This window comes from Xenopus tropicalis, chromosome 5 (assembly GCF_000004195.4).
Source record: "Xenopus tropicalis strain Nigerian chromosome 5, UCB_Xtro_10.0, whole genome shotgun sequence".
NCBI lineage: Eukaryota > Metazoa > Chordata > Amphibia > Anura > Pipidae > Xenopus > Xenopus tropicalis.
The window spans coordinates 3,109,045-3,128,059 of NC_030681.2; the positions used below are offsets into that span (position 1 = coordinate 3,109,045).

A 19,015-nucleotide genomic window follows, 5' to 3' on the forward strand; every position below is an offset into this window, starting at 1 on the left:
AACACAAGGCAGCAGCCTGACAGACCTGACTCGCTAGGGGACTGACCTTTGCAACATTGTTTAAAAAGTAACAACCAGGAGTTCAGCAAATTGTGCTTTTAAAAGCAATTACATGACCTTATTGTACCCCAGGGGCATAGAGCTTGGGACACAAAGGCTTGCGCTCCTTTGCTGCCACCTAATTGGGCAGAGGAATAAGTCAGCACTGCCGTTACTTTGGGGCGGTAGGAGAAGGGCTGCCTGGGTCGGGGTATTTATAGCACTCAGTAAGTGCCGCACAGAGCCTCCCATGCCAGGGTTACTGGACTACATCTCCCATGATCCCCTCGCAGCAGGATGGGGGGAGATGCATCTCAGCAGCACATCTGCCTTTCATTCTGTTTGGTATTTTGTTTTTTCCTCTGTAGGAAACTAATAAAGGAAATTCTCCATCAGAATCAGAACGTCGCTGGCACAGAGTCCGGCACCATCTGGGCAGGTTTTGTACCATCAATTACAGCAAAATAATCTTTTCAGATTTTTCTTATAAAGGGGATAGATCTAACCAGACACAAGATTCTGTAGATGGGAATATGCACTGAGCCCCCAGCGGGACAGGGGGGGACATCTGCATCTGATTGGGGGGGTTGCCCTCCTGCTGCAGCTTGGCCAGAACTGTTACTGTTTTGTCCTGTTGTCCCACTCTTGCCCTACTGTCTCCATCTTGCCCTACTGTCCCCATCTTGTCCTACTGTCTCCATCTTGCCCTACTGTCTCCATCTTGCCCTACTGTCCCCATCTTGTCCTACTGTCTCCATCTTGCCCTACTGTCTCCATCTTGCCCTACTGTCTCCATCTTGCCCTACTGTCCCCATCTTGCCCTACTGTCCCCATCTTGCCCTACTGTCTCCATCTTGCCCTACTGTCCCCATCTTGTCCTACTGTCTCCATCTTGCCCTACTGTCTCCATCTTGTCCTACTGTCTCCATCTTGCCCTACTGTCCCCATCTTGCCCTACTGTCTCCATCTTGCCCTACTGTCTCCATCTTGCCCTACTGTCCCCATCTTGCCCTACTGTCCCCATCTTGCCCTACTCTCTCCATCTTGCCCTACTGTCCCCATCTTGCCCTACTGTCTCCATCTTGCCCTACTGTCCCCATCTTGCCCTACTGTCCCCATCTTGCCCTACTGTCTCCATCTTGCCCTACTGTCTCCATCTTGCCCTACTGTCCCCATCTTGTCCTACTGTCTCCATCTTGCCCTACTGTCTCCATCTTGTCCTACTGTCTCCATCTTGCCCTACTGTCCCCATCTTGCCCTACTGTCTCCATCTTGCCCTACTGTCTCCATCTTGCCCTACTGTCCCCATCTTGCCCTACTGTCCCCATCTTGCCCTACTCTCTCCATCTTGCCCTACTGTCCCCATCTTGCCCTACTGTCTCCATCTTGCCCTACTGTCTCCATCTTGCCCTACTGTCTCCATCTTGCCCTACTGTCCCCATCTTGCCCTACTGTCTCCATCTTGCCCTACTGTCTCCATCTTGCCCTACTGTCTCCATCTTGCCCTACTGTCTCCATCTTGCCCTACTGTCCCCATCTTGCCCTACTGTCTCCATCTTGCCCTACTGTCTCCATCTTGCCCTACTGTCCCCATCTTGCCCTACTGTCCCCATCTTGCCCTACTGTCCCCATCTTGCCCTACTGTCTCCATCTTGCCCTACTGTCTCCATCTTTTCCTACTGTCCCCATCTTGCCCTACTGTCCCCATCTTGCCCTACTGTCTCCATCTTGCCCTACTGTCTCCATCTTGCCCTACTGTCTCCATCTTGCCCTACTGTCTCCATCTTGCCCTACTGTCTCCATCTTGCCCTACTGTCCCCATCTTGCCCTACTGTCCCCATCTTGCCCTACTGTCCCCATCTTGCCCTACTGTCCCCATCTTGCCCTACTGTCCCCATCTTGCCCTACTGTCTCCATCTTGCCCTACTGTCTCCATCTTGCCCTACTGTCTCCATCTTGCCCTACTGTCCCCATCTTGCCCTACTGTCTCCATCTTGCCCTACTGTCCCCATCTTGCCCTACTGTCCCCATCTTGCCCTACTGTCCCCATCTTGCCCTACTGTCTCCATCTTGCCCTACTGTCTCCATCTTGCCCTACTGTCTCCATCTTGCCCTACTGTCTCCATCTTGTCCTACTGTCCTTATCTTGTCCTACTGTCTCCATCTTGCCCTACTGTCCCCATCTTGTCCTACTGTCCCCATCTTGCCCTACTGTCCCCATCTTGCCCTACTGTCCCCATCTTGCCCTTCTGTCCCCATCTTGCCCTACTGTCCCCATCTTGCCCTACTGTCCCCATCTTGCCCTACTGTCCCCATCTTGCCCTACTGTCCCCATCTTGCCCTACTGTCTCCATCTTGTCCTACTGTCCCCATCTTGCCCTACTGTCCCCATCTTGCCCCACTGTCTCCATTTTGCCCCACTGTCTCCATCTTGCTCCACTGTCTCCATCTTGCCCCACTGTCTCCATCTTACCCTACTGTCTCCATCTTGCCCCACTGTCCCCATCTTGCCCCACTGTCCCCATTTTGCCCCACTGTCTCCATCTTGCCCCACTGTCTCCATCTTGCCCTATGGTCTCCATCTTGCCCTACTGTCTCCATCTTGCCCTACTGTCTCTATCTTGTCCTACTGTCTCCATCTTGCCCCACTGTCTCCATCTTGCCCCACTGTCTCCATCTTACCCTACTGTCTCCATGCATGACCGCATCTCAGAAAGCCATTGCCTGTCTCCTACTAAAAGTCAATTTTTTAGGTGAACTTTTCCTTTAACCCCATTCAGCGTATAGTTAAACAGATTCTGTATTGAGATGCACTGTATGTATTAATGGGAAGGAGTGAATGGGGGGCAGTACTGCGGGTGCAGAGAGGGGGCGCAGGTGTCGGAGCCATGTGGAGTTTAATCGCATTACAGGCCCATGTGTCAGGGCAACAAGTCATTATTCAGCCGCAATTGTTCCACCGACTGCCCCCCCCCCCCCCAGCACCACATCAGCCCCCTTTCTGTTCTCCCTCAGTCCGGCTACTAAATAGGGGCTGATTTACAAAAAGGAAAGTTTTGGAATTTCCCCCCGAAGTATCTGCATTGGGAGACGCATACATTTCAGCAGTTTGGTACCCCTGGGGTACTCCTATTGGCATAAACTGGGCCGGGGTCCCCTCTCTGGTCATTACTCCCCTTCTGTGTTTCAATTGTGAAAACCTTATGGGGTTTTATTGCTGCCCTCCTGTATGGACTAGAGTAGAACTGAGGGAGGCACCACATGAACTGGATGTGTATTCAGTCAGGCACATTTACTATGTGATAAATGTTAAAGGGCAACTAAAGCCTAAAAAAGACTATGGGTAGAAATGTTTAGCTGTGTGTTTGAGCCCCTGTACCAGCCCAAAGCCACTAAAGCTCTATAGAAATAAAGCCCCATGCCCCTGAAGATGCCCACAGTAGCTCTCCATCTTTTGCCTTGCCCAGCTACTGCACATGCTCAGTCTGCTCTTGGCTGATGTCACTGAGCTTAGGGAGCGACTCACAATATTCTTCTTTCCCCTGCCTGCTTGCTCTAGTCACTGCCTGGTCACTATTAAACATGCATACAGGCCAACCAATCACAGTCCTGTCTGGCTGCTCCCTATAAAACTGAAGTCCTGCTCTGGCACTTTGAGCTTGGGGCGAGACTTTAGCTGAATCCTTATTGTGTGACTTTCCCCCTTGTTACAAAGGATGGGAATACTGACAGAACTGAACGCAGCGCAGTTATATAAAGGCATTATATTCTTAATTAAACATAAACATAGGTTGATTCCATCACTTATTTACCATAGAGTGAAAGCACCATATGCCCCTCCCACATAAGGGGACAAACATAACAAACACACAACTTATTGTGCCCAAAGCAAAGTCAATGGAGATTCCTGCACTGACCGGTTATTATATAGAGACACAAGCTGTGAGTAAAGTTTCTGTCACTTTGCTTCTATAAAACAGTCCGACTGGGAATACATTTTACCATTGCAAAGGTTTTTCTGCATGTAACGTGGATTTGTATATACACCTTGTAACCACTCCCACCTCCCATATACAGAACGTTATTAGCTTTAATTGTGAGAATACAGACCAATAATTTCTCTCATAGTGCTTATGAAGCAGTTGCATGGGGGTGTGTGTGCATTACACACGGGGAGAGGCCAAACTGGGACCCTCTGCACAAACACTATGTTCCTTCCCAGACATGCTGATTTGCATATGCAAAGTGACTGACACTGAGCTCAGAGTTTGTGTCTCACTATTATAAACAGGCTGTGTATGGAACCCCCAGGCTGCTCAGCAACCCTTTGCTTTGCTTTGTTTGTGCTATACTTCTCAGCTTAATGTAAATGGCATTCTAGCTGTTACGTGAAGGTTCCCATTGGCATATACAGTCACTGTGTTACATACAGAGAAACCGTTACAATGGGGCAGTTTATTCCCAGAGGGGCTGTTTGTAACAGCAAAGTGACTGGAACTTTTGTCACAGCTTCTGCCTCTGTTTCCAACCTCTGTAACTTATATTTGTAACTCAGCTCAGTATTTGGGATCATTACACGGGGGAAAGAGAAGCCCCACTAAGGATTCGGCTAAAGTCTCGCCCCAAGCTCAAAAGGCCTTTAGCTTTTAAGAGAGCAGCCAGACAGGACTGTGATTGGTTGGCTAGTATGCATGTTTAATAGTGACCAGACTAAGCAGGCAGGGGAAAGAAATATATTGTGAGTCGCTCCCTAAGCTCAGGTCACTGACATCAGCCAAGAGCAAACTGAGCATGTGCAGTAGTTGGGCAAAAGATGGAGAGCTACTGTGGGCATCTTCAGGGGCATGGGGCTTTATTTCTATAGAGCTTTGGTGGCTTTGGGCTGATACAAGGGCTCAAAACACACAGCTAAACATTTCTACCCATATTCTTTTTTAGGCTTTAGTTGTCCTTTAATGTAAATGGCATTCTAGCCGTTACGTGAAGGTTCCCAGTGACCCTTGCACCCAAGTGCCTTTTGGCCTGGGGGTCGTGGGTGTAGGGGCTCGCCCTAGCCGTTACGTGAAGGTTCCCAGTGACCCTTGCACCCAAGTGCCTTTTCGCCTGGGGGTCGTGGGTGTAGGGGCTCGCCCTAGCCGTTACGTGAAGGTTCCCATTGACCCTTGCACCCAAGTGCCTTTTGGCCTGGGGGTCGTGGGTGTAGGGGCTCGCCCTAGCCGTTACGTGAAGGTTCCCAGTGACCCTTGCACCCAAGTGCCTTTTGGCCTGGGGGTCGTGGGTGTAGGGGCTCGCCCTAGCCGTTACGTGAAGGTTCCCAGTGACCCTTGCACCCAAGTGCCTTTTGGCCTGGGGGTCGTGGGTGTAGGGGCTCGCCCTAGCCGTTACGTGAAGGTTCCCAGTGACCCTTGCACCCAAGTGCCTTTTGGCCTGGGGGTCGTGGGTGTAGGGGCTCGCCCTAGCCGTTACGTGAAGGTTCCCAGTGACCCTTGCACCCAAGTGCCTTTTGGCCTGGGGGTCGTGGGTGTAGGGGCTCGCCCTAGCCGTTACGTGAAGGTTCCCAGTGACCCTTGCACCCAAGTGCCTTTTGGCCTGGGGGTCGTGGGTAAAGGGGCTCGCCCTAGCCGTTACGTGAAGGTTCCCAGTGACCCTTGCACCCAAGTGCCTTTCGGCCTGGGGGTCGTGGGTGTAGGGGCTCGCCCTAGCCGTTACGTTACGTTAAGGTTCCCAGTGACCCTTGCACCCAAGTGCCTTTTGGCCTGGGGGTCGTGGGTGTAGGGGCTCGCCCTCGCCCTCGCCCTCGCCCTAGCCGTTACGTGAAGGTTCCCATTGACCCTTGCACCCAAGTGCCTTTTGGCCTGGGGGTCGTGGGTGTAGGGGCTCGCCCTAGCTGTTACGTGAAGGTTCCCAGTGACCCCTTGCACCCAAGTGCCTTTTGGCCTGGGGGTCGTGGGTGTAGAGGCTCGCCCTAGCCGTTACGTGAAGGTTCCCAGTGACCCCTTGCACCCAAGTGCCTTTTGGCCTGGGGGTCGTGGGTGTAGGGGCTCGCCCTAGCTGTTACGTGAAGGTTCCCAGTGACCCCTTGCACCCAAGTGCCTTTTGGCCTGGGGGTCGTGGGTGTAGGGGCTCGCCCTAGCCGTTACGTGAAGGTTCCCATTGACCCTTGCACCCAAGTGCCTTTTGGCCTGGGGGTCGTGGGTGTAGGGGCTCGCCCTAGCTGTTACGTGAAGGTTCCCATTGACCCTTGCACCCAAGTGCCTTTTGGCCTGGGGGTCGTGGGTAAAGGGGCTCGCCCTAAAGAAGAATATATAAGTTATTTGTAGAGTGTAGTGGTTTTGAAGTCTTTTTTTTTTTTTAAATGCTACGGTTATGCTCTCAGTAGATTTCTAGTTTAACATTTGGTCTGTTGTAAAAAAATAACATGTAAATATCAGAGAGGGAAGTATGTATATGGTATATAATTAGATGTGTATAATAGGGCAGCACTAGTTTATATGTACCTGGACCCATAATGCACCTGTGTCTCTGTGCCAATGGGATAATTTGGCCAATATTATTTATGGCAATCTCCCCCTCCCTTCAATCTCTATAGTGGTAAAAGAAAAATTTATAGATGCATGGAAATTGACCAATGAGAATGCTGATCAGATTCCCACCACTATATGATAGCCATTTAGATATTATCTTGCATAAAGAGATACATTTTTTTCCCCTTCATTATCAGACAGGAATCAGACATGGGGATAAAGGAGCAGATTGTTCAGTGCTGGGAAACTGTGCTTATTGCTCCCAACTCCAAACTCCTCCATCACCCAAAACATCCATTCAGAAAATAATTATGGCTTTTTCCAACCAAAACACACTCAGAATTCTCTCCTCCTACAAACAACTCTCTCTGACACTTGCATTACACTGCCCAAAGCAAAGGGTTGCTGAGCAGCCTGGGGGTTCCATACACAGCCTGTTTATAATAGTGAGACACAAACTCTGAGCTCAGTGTCAGTCACTTTGCATCCTGGGAAGGAACATAGTGTTTGTGCAGAGGGTCCCAGTTTGGCCTCTCCCCGTGTGTAATGCACACACACCCCCATGCAACTGGCTTCATAAGCACTTTGAGAGAAGTTAGTGGTCTGTATTCTCACAATTAAAGCCAATGATGTTCTGTATATGGGAGGTGGGAGTGGTTACAAGGTGCATATGCAAATCTGTGTTACATGCAGAAAAACCTTTGCAATGGTAAAATGTATTCCCAGTCGGACTGTTTTATAGAAGCAAAGTGACAGAAACTTTACTCACAGCTTGTGTCTCTATATAATAACCGGTCAGTGCAGGAATCTCCATTGACTTTGCTTTGGGCCCAATAAGTTGTGTGTTTGTTATGTTTGTCCCCTATGTGGGAGGGGCATATGGTGCTTTCACTCTATGGTAAATAAGTGATGGAATCAACCTATGTTTATGTTTAATTAAGAATATAATGCTTTTATATAACTGCGCTGCGTTCAGTTCTGTCAGTATTCCCATCCTTTGTAACAAGGGGGAAAGTCCCACAATAAGGATTCAGCTAAAGTCTCGCCCCAAGCTCAAAGTGCCAGAGCAGGACTTCAGTTGTTTAGGGAGCAGCCAGACAGGACTGTGATTGGTTGGCTTATATGCATGTTTAATAGTGACCAGGCAGTGACTAGAGCAAGCAGGCAGGGGAAAGAAGGATATTGTGAGTCGCTCCCTAAGCTCAGTGACATCAGCCAAGAGCAGACTGAGCATGTGCAGTAGTTGGGCAAAAGATGGAGAGCTACTGTGGGCATCTTCAGGGGCATGGGACTTTATTTCTATAGAGCTTTGGTGGCTTTGGGCTGGTACAGGGGCTCAAACACACAGCTAAACATTTCTAGCCATATTCTATTTTAGGCTTTAGTTGCCCTTTAAAGGGCGAGAAAGGAAACTACTACCTTGTGCCTTTATATGGTCCCAGAACCCCTCAGTGACTGCTAATATCCTTATTATTTACAGTAGGGGGTACATTATCCGTTATAATACATGAGTGATACTCAGAGTTCCCTGTATAACTCAGCCTGCAGCCTTGTGCCTTTATATGGGGGCACAGAACCCCTCAGTGACTGCTAATATCCTTATCATTTACAGTAGGGGGTACAGTACCCCTTATAATACATGAGTGATACTCAGAGTTCCCTGTATAACTCAGCCTGCAGCCTTGTGCCTTTATATGGGGGGCACAGAACCCCTCAGTGACTGCTAATATCCTTATCATTTACAGTAGGGGGTACATTATCCCTTACAATACATGAGTGATACCCAGAGTTCCCTGTATAACTCAGCCTGCAGCCTTGTGCCTTTATATGGGGGGCACAGAACCCCTCAGTGACTGCTAATATCCTTATCATTTACAGTAGGGGGTACATTATGCCTTATAATACACGAGTGATACTCAGAGTTCCCTGTATAACTCAGCCTGCAGCCTTGTGCCTTTATATGGGCACAGAACCCCTCAGTGACTGCTAATATCCTTATCATTTACAGTAGGGGGTACATTATCCCTTATAATACATGAGTGATACTCAGAGTTCCCTGTATAACTCAGCCTGCAGCCTTGTGCCTTTATATGGGGGGCACAGAACCCCTCAGTGACTGCTAATATCCTTATCATTTACAGTAGGGGGTACATTATCCCTTATAATACATGAGTGATACTCAGAGTTCCCTGTATAACTCAGCCTGCAGCCTTGTGCCTTTATATGGGGGGCACAGAGCCCCTCAGTGACTGCTAATATCCTTATCATTTACAGTAGGGGGTACATTATCCCTTATAATACATGAGTGATACTCAAGAGTTCCCTGTATAACTCAGCCTGCAGCCTTGTGCCTTTATATGGGGGGCACAGAACCCCTCAGTGACTGCTAATATCCTTATCATTTACAGTAGGGGGTACATTATCCCTTATAATACATGAGTGATACTCAGAGTTCCCTGTATAACTCAGCCTGCAGCCTTGTGTCCTTATATGGGCACAGAACCCCTCAGTGACTGCTAATATCCTTATCATTTACAGTAGGGGGTACATTATCCCTTATAATACATGAGTGATACTCAGAGTTCCCTGTATAACTCAGCCTGCAGCCTTGTGCCTTTATATGGGCACAGAACCCCTCAGTGACTGCTAATATCCTTATCATTTACAGTAGGGGGTACATTATCCCTTACAATACATGAGTGATACCCAGAGTTCCCTGTATTACAGGCAGTAGGAGATAATATTATGTATATATAATAAAGATTTCACGGTACAGTTACTGGGTACATCCGCACGTAGCCGTTACCTGTAGGTCTGACCCATAACTCACCAGTAATAATGCCCCACGCGCGGCGCGCAGGATACGGCAGAGATACGTTTATGAGCTCAGTAATAAACTGCTCAAGTACAAACCGGCCATTGTGCTGTCTCGGTGAATCATCTCCCTCGTAAAGGCAAATTAGCTCTATTTATCGGCTGCAGGTACAGCACAGACTTCCTTACGACTTTGTTAATTAACAGAGCGAGGAACGTGGGCATTGGCAGTGCCAGTTGGCGAGTAATCGCTTGTTACTGGGGCTCGGGCTGCTTGGCGCATTTTCCTACCTTGCCACGTTACGCCGCGCAGATTTGCATAGTAACCTTTTTCATTTATTTTCCTTTCCCAAAAATTAATGAGGGATGTCACTTCTGTAACGTGCATATCTGCCCCTGGGTGGGTACCGGGTATAAAAGCGAGTCGTCTGACACTCAGCCAACAGAAATACGGCGGAATTGTACTGTTTGTACTTATTGTACAGCGCTGCGGGATATGTTGGCGCTTTATAAATAAATGTTAATAATAATAATAAAACATATGAGAATTGCCCTTCAGTAAAGAAATCTTGCCCTAACTCTGGTGTTCAGGGTCGGTTAAGGCAAGTGAAACGGGGCAGTAGGAGTCACACAGAATTATGCAAGGCCGGAACCAGGGGTAGGTAGAAGGGGCACCTGTCTGGGGTGCAACAATGGGGGGGTGCCAGGCAGGTACCTCTTCCCCCCTTCTCCTTTGCCCCTGTCGCTTGTCAATGCCCCCCCCCCCCGGGCCAGTTGGGTTGCCTAGAGTGCCCCCGGGAATATGTGTCACATGGTATAAGTGAACCAGTGAAGGGAGAGGTGCTTGGGTGCCCCAAGACCCACAGTCAGTTTAGCCACAGGCCGGGCAGGTTGGAGGGGGCAGATACAGCCCTGTAACTGGCTCCCAGGCAGGGGGCATTGCCCAGCGGCGCTGTCACCCCAGTGTCCCAGTGGAATCACGGGAATCTAATCAGCAATTAGATTTAAAAGGTCACCTACAAGTAAGAAAACAGAAAAAATCTGATTGGTCGCCAATAGTCTCCCATGTCAATAAACCCGCCCACACCCACAGATCCAGGTAAAGCCAGCACCTCCCTCAGTAATGACAGACCCATCACATAAAATGGCTGCCATGTCCCTCATGTACCAAAATGAACATTAACCCCTTCAGGGGATGCTATCAGTAAGTACAAGGCCCCAATTCCCTCATTCCACTGAAGTTACCTTGGGTCCCAGGCACCTCCTCCTGCCTCAGGCCCCACCCCCTGCTAAAATGGAGTCCAAAGAGAAAGAACTGTGGGGCTCCTCCCCTCCTCTCCCCACAGGGCATGGGTTACCTTGGGCTCCTGGCACCTCCTCCTGCCTCAGGCCCCACCCCCTGCTAAAATGGAGTCCAGAGAGGGGCCCCTCCCCTTTTACAGACTAGGAAAGCAGGAAATGCCCATAATACACTGGGCCACAGGCCATAGGTTACCCCTGTGGGGCTCCCTGCACAGCAGTAGGGCAGTTCTGTCAGGGCCCATTCAGATTCACTGTACTTGGGGCACCTTCCCTGGCACGGCTGCCAGCTGCTTGGTTTAACACTTGTTATAAATGGGAAAAAAGATAAATACTGAGGAAGACTGGTATTTTTTTCCAGAAAATGTGGCACCCCTATTCGTGGGCCCCGCCCTGCCGGCAGAGTTAGGAGGTTCAGCCGGGCACCGGCGCCCACACCCTGTGTAATGGGGGAAGGACAGCAGCGCTGAGGGAGGAGCCGAGAACAGAATGGGAAAAGCACAGGTGAGATGGGAGGAGTTTCTAGAGAAATGGTCAGCGCCATAGGGCAGGTTCTCTGTTGGGCCACAAGGGCCACTGTAAATTATTTATCTGCACCATTTTAGTCACTGGAACTTCATCGTAAAGGTTTATGGTCTTTTGCTACAAATTAGCCCTATAAATACCCCCGTCAGCGGGGCAACTGATAGGCCAACATACAGACTAAAGGGTTCAGTTTTTATTGCCTCAGGTACAAGTGCAAAAGCCCTAAATGGATGCAAAGGGCAATGGATGAACCCCCGGAGCAGTGCTGCGGCCACAAGGCAGGGGCAACAGACTCAGCTTTAGGGTTACTACCCCTCCGGTTTTGACCCTGACAGCCCAGTTTTTAGAAGGACTCGCCGCGACTGATGCGGCTATTGGCCCTGCCCCTTTCTCACCCTGTGACATCACTGGCCACCCCTCCCTGCCCCCTGTGATGCCATCCACCCTCAGGTGAGAAAGAAGACAGCAGAGATGGCACCCCTACTCAGCTTGTGGCCCCCACGGCCAAACTAGAGGGAATTCTAGGGCACATTCACATCCCAGATACCCCTATGAGCTTTGCCCCTGATACTAGGAGTTTAAATAACTACACTTGTTTACATTAAAGTTAACTGTTAGTATAATGTAGAGAGTGATATTCTAAGACAATTTGCAATTGGCCTTTGTTTTTTTTATTATTTGTACTTTTTATACACTTTTTTCTTATTTCACTTTTTGTTCAGCAGCTCTCCAGTTTGAAATTTCAGCCGCTGTGAGGTTGCTAGAGTCCCAATGCTCTTAGCAACCATGGAGTGATTTGAATGAGAGACAGGAATATGAATAGAAGAGGACCTGAATAGAAACTGGAGCCTCACAGACCAAAGGTTTTTTGGCTGCCGGGGTCAGTGACCCCCATTTGAAAGCTGCAAAGAGGCAGAAGAAGAAGGGAAATAATTCTGCCACATTCCCTGCATCTCATTGGCCGCTGTGTGAGAGGTAAGTGCCCCTGGGCTAGCGAGTGTTTGTAGCTAATTTAATCAGTGCCTCCGGGTCCCACATCCTTAGAAATTGCTGTCGTTATTGCTGTAATTTGGATGCAACGCGGCAGCGATCGGCTCGTGTTCCTCTGATTAAATGGGATTAAGTGCTGTCAGCGCTCAGCAGAATATTCTCCAATCACTTAAAGGGGAACCGTCACCGGGATTAGCGGAACTTTGGGGAATTTTCAATAAATCGATACAGTTCTGCACTTGATAAGTAATTAATGTTAAAGGGCAATTGGCCTTCTTTTTTTATTAATTGTAGTTTTTTAATTATTTCGGTTGTTGTTCGGCAGCTCTCCAGTTTGGAGTTTCAGCAGCTATCTGGTTGCTAGGGTCCAAATTACCTTAGCAACCAAGGTGTGGGTTGAATGAGAGATTAATATATGAATAGGAGAGGGTCTGAATAGGAAGATAAGGAATAAAAAGTAACAATAACAATAAAACTGAAGCCTCACAGAGCAATAGGTTTTGGCTGCCGGGGTCAGTGACCCCCATTTGAAACTGCAAACAGTTAGAAGAAGAAGGGAAATAATTCAAAAACTATAACAAATAAATAATGAAGACCAATTGGAAAGTTGCTTAGAATTAGCCTTTCTATAACTATAACTTAAGGGTGAACCTGCCCTTTACTTGGTGAGCATCTCACGCCTTCTCACCCCCTGCTTGTACCAACATTGGTCAGTGATTCTCTCGCTGTAACTAAGTGACCCTGGTGCGGGTCCCCAAACCGCAGGAAACACGCAGAATAGGGAAGCTAATAATTCAAACACCACATAATAATAAAATAGATAATGATGACCAACTGAAAAGTTGCTCTCAATGGGCCCATTTATGGCATACCAAACGGTAAATATGAAGGTTAGCTTCCCCTTGAAACATAGTTTTCATGTATCAAACTGGGCAAATGTAATTATATAGCGGCCACCATCTTCCTTGCACTGGGAGAGGGTGGGACTACACTGTACCCCTTTCCCCCCACAGTGACTCTGCAGATATCAGAGAACTGCATGCTCCATGTGATTAGCTTAATTATAATTAAAGGGAAACTGTAATTGGCTACTGAGGATTGGGGGAGTTACAGAGGGCCCCGGGCGCTGGCGCGGTTACGGTTAAAGCCGCGGTGCTGCTAATGGATCCAGACTTGTGAGGAGAATGAATGGGGAAGGAGTAACGGCAGCGAGAAGACAAGTGTTCCCATTAATCCCTGCTCAGTAATCCCGGTTACAGGAGCGGAATTATAATATTATCCAAATTGGCATTAATGCTGCTGCTCATTCAGCCTCTTGGCTCTGAGCTGACACTCTCGGCCCCTTCTTATTGCGCTTTAATTCCGCTAATATCCTCTATTCACTGCTCTCATCCTCACTCATAGCCAATATCTTCTCTTTATTGGAATTCCCTTTGCTGTTCCCTCAGCCGAGACTCAATACAGAGAGAATTTATTCACTAAAAAGGTGAGGGGCACATACAGAATGGGGAGACACAGAGGGACCCTGCCCAGACAGAGGGGAAGGTGAGGGGCACATACAGAATGGGGAGACACAGAGGGACCCTGCCCAGACAGAGGGGAAGGTGAGGGGCACATACAGAATGGGGAGACACAGAGGGACCCTGCCCAGACAGAGGGGAAGGTGAGGGGCACATACAGAATGGGGAGACACAGAGGGACCCTGCCCAGACAGAGGGGAAGGTGAGGGGCACATACAGAATGGGGAGCCACAGAGGGACCCTGCCCAGACAGAGGGTAAGGTGAGGGGCACATACAGAATGGGGAGACACAGAGGGACCCTGCCCAGACAGAGGGGAAGGTGAGGGGCACATACAGAATGGGGAGACACAGAGGGACCCTGCCCAGACAGAGGGGAAGGTGAGGGGCACATACAGAATGGGGAGCCACAGAGGGACCCTGCCCAGACAGAGGGGAAGGTGAGGGGCACATACAGAATGGGGAGACACAGAGGGACCCTGCCCAGACAGAGGGGAAGGTGAGGGGCACATACAGAATGGGGAGACACAGAGGGACCCTGCCCAGACAGAGGGGGGGGGCACATACAGAATGGGGAGCCACAGAGGGACCCTGCCCAGACAGAGGGTAAGGCGGGGGGCACATACAGAATGGGGAGACACAGAGGGACCCTGCCCAGACAGAGGGGAAGGTGAGGGGCACATACAGAATGGGGAGACACAGAGGGACCCTGCCCAGACAGAGGGGGGGGGGGGCACATACAGAATGGGGAGCCACAGAGGGACCCTGCCCAGACAGAGGGTAAGGCGGGGGGCACATACAGAATGGGGAGCCACAGAGGGACCCTGCCCAGACAGGGGGGAAGGTGAGGGGCACATACAGAATGGGGAGACACAGAGGGACCCTGCCCAGACAGAGGGGAAGGTGAGGGGCACATACAGAATGGAGAGACACAGAGGGACCCTGCCCAGACAGAGGGGAAGGGGCACATACAGAATGGGGAGCCACAGAGGGACCCTGCCCAGACAGAGGGGAAGGTGAGGGGCACATACAGAATGGAGAGACACAGAGGGACCCTGCCCAGACAGAGGGGAAGGGGCACATACAGAATGGGGAGCCACAGAGGGACCCTGCCCAGACAGAGGGGGAGGTGAGGGGCACATACAGAATGGGGAACCATTTTTCATTTCATATTTATTGAGTGTGACCCTTTTTTGGGAGTTAAGTGTAGGACCCCTAAGCTCATAGGAAAGTTACAGGTATATCAAAATACCGTTCTGTCATCCAATCAGTTATAGTTCCTAGAATTTCCAGGATCCAGGTGTTAAATTGGCATCTCTAGGGGAACAAATTGGCACGGCACAAACTGGCGTTTTTCCGCCTTACTAAGTGCCCATTGTGTTTGTGACACGCACTCTATTTGGGATAAGTGTTTGTATCTCTGTTACGTGACACGTTCCCATTCGCCAAAGTACCGTGCAATTATGGCTCCTCTGAGAGCGCCACTAAGTGCCACTGAAACCCATTGGCAACAAGAGTCCATTCTAATGGTTTCCGCCTGCGAGAGGTCTGAGTGATCCCAAAAAAACAACCCCCCCCCACCAACCTGCCCTGGTCACAACACGTAGAATGGAAATGATGATAGCGAAGGCCGATTATCTGAACAACACAAAATATCGCTTTCCCCCCCAAATTCCCCCTTCCATCCGGGCTGCTGCGCACTAATTGCTGTACCTCTTAAAGCTACGAGAGGCACCATCATCGCAATAATTACTGTGCGCTTTTGCCTCAAACACTTTGAGTGGTTTAACGAATGGAAACTTTGCTGCTAAATTTGTAGTCACTTTCTGGTTTCTTCCAGTAAAAAAATTTCCAGCAGTTTCACCTTTGCACGAGACTCCATTGTTATAAGTTTATTATGTCTTATCGACACCCCTAGGGCAAATGTAATATGATGATTGCTCCTCCCTCAGCAGACAGGGTCGAACTGGGGGGTGCAGGGCCCACCAGGGCTCCCGCAGGTATGTGGTTGCTAGGGTCCAAATTAACCTAGCAACCAGGCAGTGATTTGAAAGAGAAACGGTAATATGAATAGAAGGAGGGCCTAAATATAAAGATATGGAATAAAAGTAACAATAACAATAAAACTGGGGCCTCACAGAGCAATAGGGTTTGGTTGCCGGGGTCAGTGACCCCCATTTGAAAGCTGCAAAGAGGCAGAAGGGAAAGGCATATCATTTAAAATCTATAAAAAAAATAAAGACCAATTGAAAAGTTGCTAGGAATAGGCCATTCTATAACATACTAAAAGTTAACCTGAAGGTGTACCGTTACGTTAAGGACAAATCAAGGGGAAGTTAATACATTGCTGAAAGTGACGAGCAGGGTAATTAGTGCCCCCCCCACCCCCCGCGTGCCAGGCCGGGCATCGGCGCAACCGTTCTGCCGCTCATTAAACATGGCCCTGCTCTGACCTACTTGGTAGACAGACTCCATATTGCGCCGGAGAAGAGTGAGTGTCGGCTTAATTGTCTGGCAGTCGCTGATACCAGGAACGAGACATCCTGAAATATTGCCCCATAATTCCCTATTCTGACTCTATAAATCAAACCGGCGCGGATAATAAGGAACAGATCCGGCAGCCACGAGCGCAACTTGCTGAAATAACATCCTCCAAATATGAACTCTCCTCTGGGCTAGAAACCCTCAGGGCTGCAGGGGATGCTGGGAATTGTCGGCACCAACTGTCGCACAGAAGCTTCTGTATCCCAATAATAGCAGATTGGTACATTAGTGTAATATGATGCAAATACCTGATTAGTTTCTCATTTGCGTCATATGATATGTATCTACATGTACAGGTGTTTATGTGACTTCTAATATCCTTATCATTTACAGTAGGGGGTACATTATCCCTTATAATACATGAGTGATACTCAGAGTTCCCTGTATAACTCAGCCTGCAGCCTTGTGCCTTTATATGGGGGGCACAGAACCCCTCAGTGACTGCTAATATCCTTATCATTTACAGTAGGGGGTACATTATCCCTTATAATACATGAGTGATACTCAGAGTTCCCTGTATAACTCAGCCTGCAGCCTTGTGCCTTTATATGGGGGGCACAGAACCCCTCAGTGACTGCTAATATCCTTATCATTTACAGTAGGGGGTACATTATCCCTTATAATACATGAGTGATACTCAGAGTTCCCTGTATAACTCAGCCTGCAGCCTTGTGCCTTTATATGGGGGGCACAGAACCCCTCAGTGACTGCTAATATCCTTATCATTTACAGTAGGGGGTACATTATCCCTTATAATACATGAGTGATACTCAGAGTTCCCTGTATAACTCAGCCTGCAGCCTTGTGCCTTTATATGGGGGGCACAGAACCCCTCAGTGACTGCTAATATCCTTATCATTTACAGTAGGGGGTACAGTATCCCTTATAATACATGAGTGATACTCAGAGTTCCCTGTATAACTCAGCCTGCAGCCTTGTGCCTTTATATGGGGGGCACAGAACCCCTCAGTGACTGCTAATATCCTTATCATTTACAGTAGGGGGTACATTATCCCTTATAATACATGAGTGATACTCAGAGTTCCCTGTATAACTCAGCCTGCAGCCTTGTGCCTTTATATGGGCACAGTAGGGGGTACATAATTCCCAAAACAAACCCATGACATATCACTGCCTGTATCCCAGTTGACAGAGGCTGAGATTACAGGTACAACAATTAAGTGAACATAGGAAACCAATTGCAGAACTGGGAAATATACTGGGATTCCCCCAATGGCTACTTTAGTCATTTGTCAGATTGAATCGAGACATCACTTTGTCACTTTACTAATTCAGTGTGAGTTTTTGCGCTGCCCGAGAGAAGGTTTGTGGCTGAGACTAATGAGCTGATGGAGTTAATTAATCATTAGACCGCTGAAGTGCAGCACCTTGTTAGTCCCCACTCCCATGTGATACATTGCACGTAGCACAGAGTTCCATCTACTTGTACTGGGAAACAGTGGGACAAGATGGAGTCAGTAGGACAAGATGGGGACAGTAGGGCAAGAGGGAGACAGTAGGGCAAGATGGGGACAGTAGGACAAGATGGGGACAGTAGGACAAGATGGAGACAGTAGGGCAAAATGGAGACAGTAGGACAAGATGGAGACAGTAGGGCAAAATGGAGACAGTAGGACAAGATGGAGACAGTAGGACAAGATGGGGACAGTAGGGCAAGATGGAGACAGTAGGGCAAGATGGAGGCAGTAGGACAAGATGGAGACAGTAGGACAAGATGGAGACAGTAGGGCAAGATGGAGACAGTAGGGCAAGATGGAGACAGTAGGACAAGATGGAGACAGTAGGGCAAGATGGGGACAGTAGGGCAAGATGGAGACAGTAGGGCAAGATGGAGACAGTAGGGCAAGATGGGGACAGTAGGGCAAGATGGAGACAGTAGGGCAAGATGGAGACAGTAGGGCAAGATGGAGACAGTAGGGCAAGATGGGGACAGTAGGACAAGATGGAGACAGTAGGGCAAGATGGAGACAGTAGGGCAAGATGGAGACAGTAGGGCAAGATGGGGACAGTAGGGCAAGATGGAGACAGTAGGACAAGATGGAGACAGTAGGGCAAGATGGAGACAGTAGGGCAAGATGGAGACAGTAGGGCAAGATGGAGACAGTAGGGCAAGATGGAGACAGTAGGGCAAGATGGAGACAGTAGGGCAAGGTGGAGACAGTAGGGCAAGGTGGAGACAGTAGGGCAAGATGGAGACAGTAGGGCAAGATGGAGACAGTAGGGCAAGGTGGAGACAGTAGGGCAAGATGGAGGCAGTAGGACAAGACAGTCAGGGATTCCTGAGAATTGCAATTGCCCATAGCCGGGGGTCAGACACCCCATTCACCCCGGGACCCCTTTCCTTTAGGCTCCTTTTCCTCTAGAACTTTTTGCCTTTACCTTCCCTGTCGGGTCACACAAAGCCTTTCCTTCTCAGGTTCTTTTTATTGGTCTTTGGGTCAGAGGGAGGAGCATTGGTTTCCCTCTTAATTCTTATTTTATTTCCTTGCAAAGCCCCTGTCTGTGTGTCCCTGCCCCGCAATGCAGGAGGGTCCGGCGCTGATGGATTTATATAGCGCTGCAGCGCCGGGATACAAATGGCAGCTCTCCAGAACCAGGGGAACCGGGGCATAAATACCAATAGTGCTGGGGGGGGGCTCAGAGGGAGCACAAATCTTCTCCCTACTCTGATGATGGGTAATTCCATGTGCTCCTGTAAATCAAGCTAAAGAGCCACATAAATAGCACTTTTTATTTATATT

The 19,015-nt window shown here is 49.1% G+C and overlaps 1 protein-coding gene across 1 annotated transcript in view; it reads right to left on the reverse strand.

Annotated features, from left to right (window-relative positions):
• Window positions 1-19,015, reverse strand: part of glp1r (glucagon like peptide 1 receptor) — a 99,679-nt gene that overhangs the window by 80,429 nt on the left and 235 nt on the right. The gene's annotated exons all lie outside the window — the stretch shown is intronic.